The sequence below is a fragment of the Portunus trituberculatus genome, chromosome 19 (genome assembly GCF_017591435.1).
Source record: "Portunus trituberculatus isolate SZX2019 chromosome 19, ASM1759143v1, whole genome shotgun sequence".
NCBI classification, from domain to species: domain Eukaryota; kingdom Metazoa; phylum Arthropoda; class Malacostraca; order Decapoda; family Portunidae; genus Portunus; species Portunus trituberculatus.
The window spans coordinates 4,091,692-4,102,500 of NC_059273.1; the positions used below are offsets into that span (position 1 = coordinate 4,091,692).

The 10,809-nt window shown below is 41.3% G+C and overlaps 1 pseudogene; it reads left to right on the forward strand.

Annotated features, from left to right (window-relative positions):
• LOC123506309 overlaps window positions 1–10,809 on the forward strand; it is a 45,462-nt pseudogene that overhangs the window by 2,635 nt on the left and 32,018 nt on the right.

Below are 10,809 nucleotides of genomic sequence, written 5' to 3' on the forward strand. Positions count from 1 at the left end.
GGTACGGGATGTAACTCGAGGGGTTGTGGCCTCGCTTTCCCGGTGTGTGGAGTGTGTTGTGGTCTCAGTCCTACCCGAAGCTCTGAGCTCTGAGCTCGCTCCGTAATGGGAAAGATTGGCTGGGTGACCAGCAGGTAACCGAGGTGAGGTGAATTACACACACACACACACACACACACACACAGAGAGAGAGAGAGAGAGAGAGAGAGGGGCGGAAGGAGGAGGAGGAAGAGGAGGAGGAAAGGAATCGTGGAAAAGAGAAAGGAGAGAAACAATTGGGAAAAATCAGTTAAGAAATACTTGATAGTCTCTCTCTCTCTCTCTCTCTCTCTCTCTCTCTCTCTCTCTCTCTCTGTTTGTGTGTGTGTGTGTGTCGATTTTTCACCACCTTTTCACTACACATTATCTTCTGGAAAGATTTCCAAATTGTAAGCTGCTACTACTACTACTACACTACATTCTGTACAATATGATAGAGGTTACCGCAGCAATAGTGATGGCAGTGACGGTTCATTGTGAGGTGGATGAAGTAGTGGCGGTGGATACAGGGCAATGGTGGTGAAGGCTGCAGACCAAGTTATGGCACAAATTAGTATGGAGTCCTCTTACTGTTGATTCCATTTATTTTCAATTCATCATATAACCAATTCGACTGTTTCTAACTTGTTTCGTCACGTCTCATCAGCAACTCGACCCACTGCCACCTTTACCCACACTCGGTGCTGTTTATTCACACACATGCACTCACGCACGTACGCATGCACTCACACACACACACACACACACACACTCTGGTGACCAAGTGTTTTGCTATCTCCCTATGTGTTGTTGATTTCTTGGTGTCCTCTGCTGGTTTTTTTTTTTTTTTTTTTTGGTAAGGCCCATACACTCTTCAAGTGTGCCTGTAGGCACACTTGAAGAGTGTATGGGAAGAGCTGTTCAGCTTCTGCCCATTAGTGGCGCAGGCAATTTTATTTATAGTGGTACCCATATTAGGGCCCATATCACCACCCAAGCTCATCTTGAGTGTAACCACCTAGAACCTGGGTATTATGGTGATATATAGGTAACTAAACCAAAGTGTTTTAAGGCTGTACGTGGTGGGATTCAAACCTACGCGTGGACGTCTGCCTGATCCCACGCTCACCACCTTATCCACTATGTCACCGCCTCCATCCCTTACCATTACCTCTGTCTTTTGTGTATTCACTTTCATTCTTTTCTCTCCAGGCTGTCTTTTTATGCAAAAACTTTGCTACAATTTTACCATCGTATCTGCAATAATGACTAAATCGTCTGCATATAGCAACTTCCACAATGATCGTCTCTTCCTCTCCTCAGATAATTTATTATTGTATCCAACACAATAAGAACCAGAAGCGGACTCAACGCTGATCCCTGGTGTAATCCTACTTCAATTTGAAATAACTCTGTGTTCCCATACTTTGTTTGTACTCTTTCCCTCGCTCCCTCAAATATCATCCTCACCAATTTTATCATCTTTGTATATTGACTTTTATTATGCAGACAATTACTACCTATTTTTGTTACTTCGAATTCTTTTTCTTCTTCCGCAACGCGGCACGCGCATAGGTATTCAAATATACCTACGCATTTCCCTTCCTTTTTCAAATCATGCGCGTGTGGACATACTGTTTAATGACACACAAGTTGAATGGCTGAAGTCAAGTAATTATGAAACACTTATGAAAACTTTCCCTCAACAAGTGACAATTAAGGCTCTTCACTTTTGGCGAAGATAATTAAGGCGTGTGCTAACGAAATGGCCGCTGTTAGATTTTGTCTTTCATTTCTCTTCTCGTTAATGTTTGAGGTAGACGTCACGACAAAGGAAGCGGCGTGACGGCAGGGACTGAAATGGCTGAGGGGCGATTGACGGACTGATTGGTAGTCACTGGAACGGAATAGTGAACGTTAATGGAAAGTTGTAAGAGTGACTCATAGTATAAATACATAATACTTATACCCTCTTTTATTTAGGATCCGCTTCTCAGTTAATGAGTTCCCATGATGTACCGCGCCAACTCCAAATCCAAAACCGATGTAGGGGTAGCAAAGAACGGACGGTAAGTGAGTGAGTAGAGGTGAGGGAGAGGAATAACGGGTGTGTTGTGTAAGGGGATGCTGTAATGACTTGTTGCCAGAACGAGCAGTGTCAGCAAAGGAGTGTCTTGTGCTCTTCTCTTAATTGGCTCGAGAGGCTGTAATATTTCGTGTAGTGACTTCTTGTTAATTCATAAACATGTCGCCGTCACAGATCCGTGTATAGGTGCTGGTGATGGCTGATCGTGACATTGTTTTTGTACTTTTGTATTATAGTTTTCTTATTTTCTTAGCTGGAGATAGGAAGTGATAACTAAGAAAAAAACGAATGAAAAGCCAAGTGAGAACTTACATGTGCCATATTCCATTGTTTCGGGATTACAACACTGCCTGCCATGCAAGTGATGCGCCTCCATCCAAGTCACGGCGTGGCTACCGCCGCACGGGAGGCACCGCAGGCCTGGGGAGGACTGGCGAACTGCTGGCGGCCCTAACTCCGTCTTCAGTCTTGTTGCCGCGACTCAGGTGAGCGGGTTGTCCTGCTCCCTACCGCTGCGTTCTCCACCTGCTCGCGCGTCACTTCTACAAATTAGCAGAAAATTTGAAGGCTTTTCAGCTGATAGTGCATTAATAAGTCTGTGAGGTGTACAAGGTGTGGCCGAAAAAAAAGTGTGGTTTATAAAAAAATAGCAAATTCAATGCAAGTAGGATAATTAATCTTTTTTTTTTTTTTTTTCGGTGCCCAAGTGAATGAAAAGAGGAACATCCTGAGGAAGCTTGTGATTGGTGATCTGAGGGGCTGAAGGTAGGAAGTGTGACAGTGACAGTAGCCTTCCTCACCTGACCCTCACCCCACCATCCCGCTGCCTCGGTGTCGCTCCAGGCGATGGTAACTCTTGCCACTCTTGGGACTGGCTCCCGTTATCGAAGTGCTGTCCTTTAGCCAACTCTGATACGGAGTCGACACGCTGACTGGGAGCGTGGTGCCGAGTCTCTTTAGGACACGATAAGGACATCAGTTTGGCCTGCAAGTTTGTGTGTGAGTGCTGCAGACAGGCGGAGGGACGGGAGGAAGCCAAGTCTTGCAGGGAAAGAGGGATGCTTGGCGCTCGCTCGTATGCTCTCAGGCAGGACTGACTGTAACTTTTTATTTATCACAGCTTTGATCTCTTGCATGGAAAGTGTCCTGTCACTATATGTTACGCGACTTCTGTTTGATTTATTATTATTATTATTATTATTATTATTATTATTATTATTATTATTATTATTATTATTATTATTATTATTATTATTATTATTATTATTATTATTATTATTATTATTATTATTATTATTATTATTATTATTATTATTATTATTATTATTATTATTATTATTATTATTATTATTATTATTATTATTATCATTATTAATATTAGTAGTAGTAGTAGTAGTAGTAGTAGTAGTAGTAGTAGTAGTAGTAGTAGTAGTAGTAGTAGTAGTAGTAGTAGTAGTAGTAGTAGTAGTAGTAGTAGTAGTAGTAGTAGTAGTATTGTCACTATTATTTTGTTATTATTATTATTATTATCATTATTATTATTATTATTATTATTATTATTATTATTATTATTATTATTATTATTATTATTATTATTATTATTATTATTATTATTATTATCATTATTATTATTTTTATTATCTTTCTTCTTCTTCTTCTCCTTCTTCTTTTCTTCTTCTTCTTCTTCTTCTTCTCCTTATTATTATTATTATTATTATTGTTACTACTACTACTACTACTACTACTACTACTACTACTACTACTATTATCATTATCATTATTATTATTATTATTATTATTATTATTATTATTATTATTATTATTATCATTATTATTATTGTTGTTGTTGTTGTTATTATTATTAATATTATTATCATTATTGTTAATTATCATTATCACTTATTTAAGGCTGACGGTCTGGCATCGTAAAACTTGTTTTACAAATATTTAGACTGATGGAACAGCCATTCTTATTGTTTATTTATTGGAGAGTCAACACAGTGATCATATCATTGTGATTCTGCCCGCGAGAATGTGGCGCCCATCCATCTCTTTACCGGCTAATCTCCTATTATTTCTAAAACTGTATGACCAACACTGCACCTTCCCTCACCAGTGTTCTACCACCTATTCATCACTTACTTACCCTCTCCTTTGCATTATCCAATCCGTTCCTCTATCTCCTTCCCTCTTCTCTTATCAGTACCCACTCCTCTCCCTATTCTTCTCAAAACTACATAACCAACACATCATTATACCTGTCCCTCATCACTACCTATATAGTCCCATTCATCGCACAACTGACGCTCCTCCATCCCTTCCATCACTCCATCCCCGTCCCTTCCTTCCTGTCAGTACGCAATCCTCGTCCTTTTCTTCCCAAAACTGGATAGCCAACACATCATCATCCTTGTCCCTCACCATTACCTAATCCATTCATCACATGCACATCCAGTACTGATCCATCTCCTTTGCATCTCCTCAACACTCCATCCCGCTCCTCTCTTATCACTACCCATACCTCGCCCTTTTCTTCTCAAACTGCATAGCCAACATAGTACTATCATTGTCCCTCATCGCTATCTAGTCCCATTCATCACATCATAGACGCGCCTTCATTCCTTCCATCACTCTATCCTCGCCCCTTTCTTCCTGTGTCACTACCCGCTCGTCACCTTTTCATAACAAAATTGTATAGCTAGCACATCACTATCCTTGTCTCTCATCACTACCTAGTTCCATTCAACATCATTAGAGCTCCTTCATTTTTTTCATCACTACATCTCCTCCCCTTTCTTCCTGCATCACTATCCGCCCGTCACCTTTTCATCACAAAACTGTATAACTAACACATCACTATCCTTGTCTCTCATCACTGCAAGGTCCTTCCATCCCTTTCATCACTCCAACCCCGTCCCTTCCTTCCTGTCACTACCCTCTCATCGTCTTTTCATCCCATTGGTTTGAAGTTGGAGAGCATTACTCGTACGGAATTCCAGTAAGGTGTGTGCGACGTGCTAACACTGACGTCCTCAAACATGGCAGGCAATTACCGCCCGTGTGTCCTCGTGATGGTAGTGAGTGGCACCATTTCAAGCCAATTCACAATTCATAGTTTTCCTCTTTATATTTGGTCGTTTTAACATACACACACCTATATTTCACCGGTAGTTTTATTTTACCTTCCCGCAGAATAAGCTGGATGAGCATTTGTAGGTGTGGTCTTGTTTCGTCTGCGTGCATGTTCTCAAAGGATGTTCATGATCTTGTAACGTTAGGTAATGTGGAAATGAATATGTAGTGTGTGTGTGTGTGTGTGTGTGTGTGTGTGTGAGAGAGAGAGAGAGAGAGAGAGAGAGAGAGAGAGAGAGAGAGAGAGAGAGAATATTCATGCACCACACTTTTATCTGAACCGAATGTTTCCTAAGGCCGTCAAAAATTCAAATGCTTGGGCGTGCGAGTATAAGTTTCATGCCTGCCTGTCCCTCGTCTCAGCTTCTCACAAACACACTTTATCACGGTGATCTCGTGTTACCTTCGTCAGATCGCTCAAAAGAGTAATTATGTACCATATTTCATTAACGTGGTATGGCAGCAAGGGGGGGAGGAGAGGCGTGAACAAAGGTGCGCTCAGTGGTGTTCAGAAGTGTCATTTGGTCCCGTCTCCATGGTAGTTGTGAGTATTCCTTGTTCCTTTTGAGTGACGGTCTTCTTTGGCGTGAAAAGCGTTGCGTATCTGGTGACAGGAGATAGACCAAAGACATGCGATGATGCTATACAAATGCGCCAAGAGGAATCACATCTGTATGCTTTAGATTGGACAGGCAGCGTATCAAAAATTGTCGAAATGTGTATGATATATGGTATTGTTTGTCCCCCTTTTTTATACCATGTGGGCTTTTCACGGGAGTTTATGGGCTAAGGGGTACTTTTTCGGGTACCTCCTGTCTCAAAGCCCACCCGCTAGAAAACCGTTGCCACGAGTAAATAAGCCCAATCTACACTCAGACCGTGGACAGGATTCGAACCCGTGCGCTTGTAATTCTTTTGATTCTTCAGTTACATCGTTTACCTTTATCTGTTAGAAAGAGAAAAAAAATCTTCGGCTCTCCCACCCATATTTATGCTCCCAGATCTCTCGCTAGTTGCAAGGACTTAAGTAGTTTCCACCTCATTTCCTAATTCTGCTTCATGGTGTCTTAATTAACACTCGCAGTGGAGAACAGAAACGCGAGAGATAGCGCTGGTATGAACTGGTATAAGCATTTCCCGTGGACACTTAAACATCCATTCCCGGTGTCCAGTGAGAGTGAAGTGCGTCATGAAACAGTTCAGCCAAATGGTCGAACCAGTGGCGTGAAATTAAGTCCGTCATCCGTGAACAGCGTTAGCGTTGGCGTGGGTGTGTTGCATTGCGTGTGGCGCCGTAAGTCTGTGCCGTAGCTGCTCTCCTGACCACGTGTGCTGTGCGTGCTGGCGTGCAGTTCTCCAAAACCTACACTAAGATCACGGGAGTTGAGTCTGATTTCAGGATGTTTCGTGCATCAGTGAATGTCCGTCTTGGGGCTACGGAACTGTTCACCGGTGCTCGGAAAGAAAGTATTACGAAAAATAAGTCACGAAAAAAAAAAAAAATGGTAGAAAAAGAAATATCGTGAAAAGTAACCGTTGTGACTTTATTTAAGGGAAAACAGTAACAGTGGCTAGGTTAAGTTAGGTTAGGTAAAGATTAGGCTAGGTTTGGTTTGGTTTGGTCCTGGTTACTAGCAAAAGCATTCAGTAGTTTTGTTGCTATTTATACTGTTACTTTCTTCCTTGTTACTTTTTCCTTTTTTTTTTTTTTTTTTTTCTTGTTATTTTTTTCAGTTACTCTTTTCATGTTACACTTTCCAGTTACTTTCTGTCAGGCGTATGTTCATGCCAAAAGATTATAAGAAACAGTTTGCGACATTTAAAAGAAAATATTTGTGCACTGTTCTGGAAGCAATGTGTGTAGGGGATGAAGGGAAACGAAAAGGGATACACAGTATTAGAACCGCTCTTTTTTATTACTTGTCGTTTTGTGCGTTTCGAGATGTACTGTACGGCAAACCTGTAAACATTAAAACACCACCACTATCACCACCACCACCACCACCACCACCAAAAAACAACAACAGAGGAGAGAGCTGTTCTTTTTTTATTTCATTTTATCTTACCTTATCATTTATTACTTTTTTATTTATTATTTTTATCTTTTTATTAATTAATTATTTTATTTATTTATTTATTTTTATTTTATTATTATTATTTTTTTTTTTTTTTTTTGCTTAAGTGTTGTTATTGGTTCTCTTCCTTTGCTTCTTGTTTCCTCTTTAATTTGACGTCCTGTGTGGACAAGACTTTTCACACACACACACACACACACACACACACACACACACACACACACACACACACACACACACACACACACGCTCCGTAATGGGGAAGACTGGCTGGGTGACCAGCAGGCGACCGAGGAGGAGGTGAATTACACACACACACACACACACACACACACAAACTAGGTTAAATTTCGTCATCGTTATTTTCCTCCTCAATTCCCTCACAGGTGGCGTAAGACGAGGCGATGCTCCACAACCACCTGCTGAACGCACGCTCTCCCCTCCTGCCGCCGCTGGGCCTGGTGCTGCTGCTGGTGGTGTGCCCCGCCCCAGCTGACGCGACCCGGGCGTTGGCTAGCCTGGGCACTGGTAAGTCGCCATCACTGTTTCTTGTGTCCGTTACTCTGTTGTTCTCTATTCCGTGCATATTAAGAAAAAACTTTATTGTACACTTCGTCATCATCATCATCATCGTCATCATCGTCATCATCATCATCATCATCATCATCGTCGTCATCTTTTCTTTCCCAGCCATCTCTAGCAAAGCTTCTCTCCATTCATAAGTTCATCGCGGATACACACACCGCGGTAAATAGTCATACGTGCCTCGTGGCTTGGTATGAACAGAAATGAGTGATGTATAGACACAATGCTGATATATATCTTGATGTCTTTATAACTAATTAGGCGAAGCAAGAGAGAAGTAATCCTATTGAGTCTTATATATGACATAATTATCACGTATGCGTATTTAGAATGATACCGTACGTCGTATACAACATTGGGTATCATTAGTGTGTCAAAACCTTTCATCCGCTGAGGTGCAATGTGGTACTGAAGGAGAAGGCACATCTTATCCTCGTCTTTGTCATCACCGTTATCTTTCTCGTCGTTTTTACTGCCGCTTTTCTGATGCTGCTGACTAATCCTCAAGAACCTCAATTTCCCTTCCTTACTCGCCACAAACTGTTATGATTTTGGTGTCTGTTCTGCATACACTTCCTGTTTTGCCGACGCTGCCGCTGGTGGTGATGCGGGAATACAAAGATATTAAACAATCAGACCTTGCCGAGGTGCACATATCTATTTTCAGCTAAGGAGCGAGCGTTACTGTTGGTGTGGAGAGCGAAGGGAAGCATAATGGTGGCGTCATCCTAAAAATGTGCTGCTGGATACTAAAGGAAACGGAAACAGTCTATGGTGTCAAACATTTCCCCGCTTCCGTGTTATACTTCCTCCGTCTATTCGTAATGGACAGGTCTTGTCCTCCCTTGTTAGGAATACGCCAGCCATGTATTATACGCCTCGGGCTTCAGCTACATGGGACTTCTAGACAGGATGTGCTGAAGTCTGTCGTTATCTCTTGTCTCTGTGGCTTATTGTTATGCTTTATCTCGCAGTTTTATCTTTTTGTATACTTATTTTCATCAATACTAATTTTTTTTTCGTTCCCATGAAAACTGGACTCTTTGAAGGGAATTATTATCATTATTGTTATGTCCTGGTTATGTAATTTTCTTGCTATATTCAAACAATGCTTTTATTACTATCACTCTGTTACTTTTGGTATTGTAGGTTTTGCTTTTGTTTGGCAGGCAATTAACAAAACTAAGAAAAGTTTGTAAAGACCTCGCAGGGTAAGTTACGTCTCCTGGGGACTTCAGTCTTGTGTTCCCGTGTCCTATGAATTATTTGTTGAGTGCAGATGAACCCGAAACAGAGGGGGATTGAAAACTGAGGACGGCGAACCCAGATCCCAAAAAGCGAAGCCAGTATTGTGCACAGCAAACACACACACACACACACACACACACACACACACACACACACACACACACACACACACACACACACACACACACACACACACACACACACACACACACACACACACAGTTATCGATCGCTTCTCCGTTTCATAAGCAGACTCTTTCTGGTGCATCCACACTTCTGGGACGCGAGACACAAAGGAGCACCCGATTTGATACTTCAAGAGAGAGAGAGAGAGAGAGAGAGAGAGAGAGAGAGAGAGAGAGAGAGAGAGAGAGAGAGAGAATTACTGATTCATGTGCTAGACAAAAAAAACAACAGACAAATATGTATACGAAGACACATACATACACCTATACATACAAAAAGACAGACAGATAGATTTTGCCTGAGAAATGCTCCCCCTTGACGTTCATTTTCCTGAGGAGCACCGCAATAGTAAAAATGTTGACAAGAACAATAATAGTTTCACTCCTCATGACATTAATTTGAGAGACGACCGCCCTTCCTCCTCCTCCTCCTCCTCCTCCTCCTCCTCCTCCTCCTCCTCCTCCTCCTCCTCCTCCTCCTCCTCCTCCTCCTCCTCCTCCTCCTCCTCCTCCTCCTCCTTTCCTCCTCCTCCTCCTCCTCCTCCTCCTCCTCCTCCTCCTCCTCCTCCTCCTCCTCCTCCTCCTCCTCCTCCTCCTCCTCCTCCTGCGGTTTTTAAAGTTGCCTGTGGTTCTTGTTTAACTTGATAATCTCATGTGTATTAAAGTATACAATTTTAGATCTTTTGTGGGTACATGTTTTAGTAGCTGCATTTATTGTTGTTGTTATTATTATTATTCTATTTTTAGTATCAAAGTTTATAATGTACAATGATAAGCTGTAGTTGTTATCAATACAGTATTTTCAACGTTTTTTGGTCTCACATTAAATCAATATTCAAGGGCCATAGTTTTTTCTGCTTTTTCTTTTTTTTTTTTTTTTTTTTTTACTTTTTGATCCTCATGAATCCTTTATTTTTAACTATTTTTTTTTTAACAGTATTTCTCAAACCATGTGTCACCGCACCATAGAGTGACATAAATAGTACTCACGAATGCAACAACGTGCTGTCAATGGTTAGCTTTGTCTTTCTGTGTTGATCTACATTTACAACTCACAAGTTTAATAGTAATTCTAGTGACGAGTTCTATGTTAGTGTTTTTGGATACGTGCTTTATGCTAATTCTGGATTCAGCATGGATATAATTTTAACTGATCGAATGAAGTAATTGAAACAGTAACGAAAAGAAAATAATATGAAGCAAGTAACAGTGAAAGGGGTGTGCCAAAGGAAGTTCAGAAAATTATCATTGGAGGAAGTTTAGAATGAAGTTTGAGCATCCCAGTAACTCCCACTAGAGGTTATTTGAAGTAGTCAGGATTAGGCGCACGAACGATTTAGACCACTGCCCATGAGGAGAAGGCAAGATGTGAGGTGTTGTGAAAGGCTGAGTATAATTTTTCCCTATTGTCACGTTTGGCGCAGCTGTGAGAGATGAACAGGCTCACTTCACTCACATTCACTTCACCGTGGCCTTGACA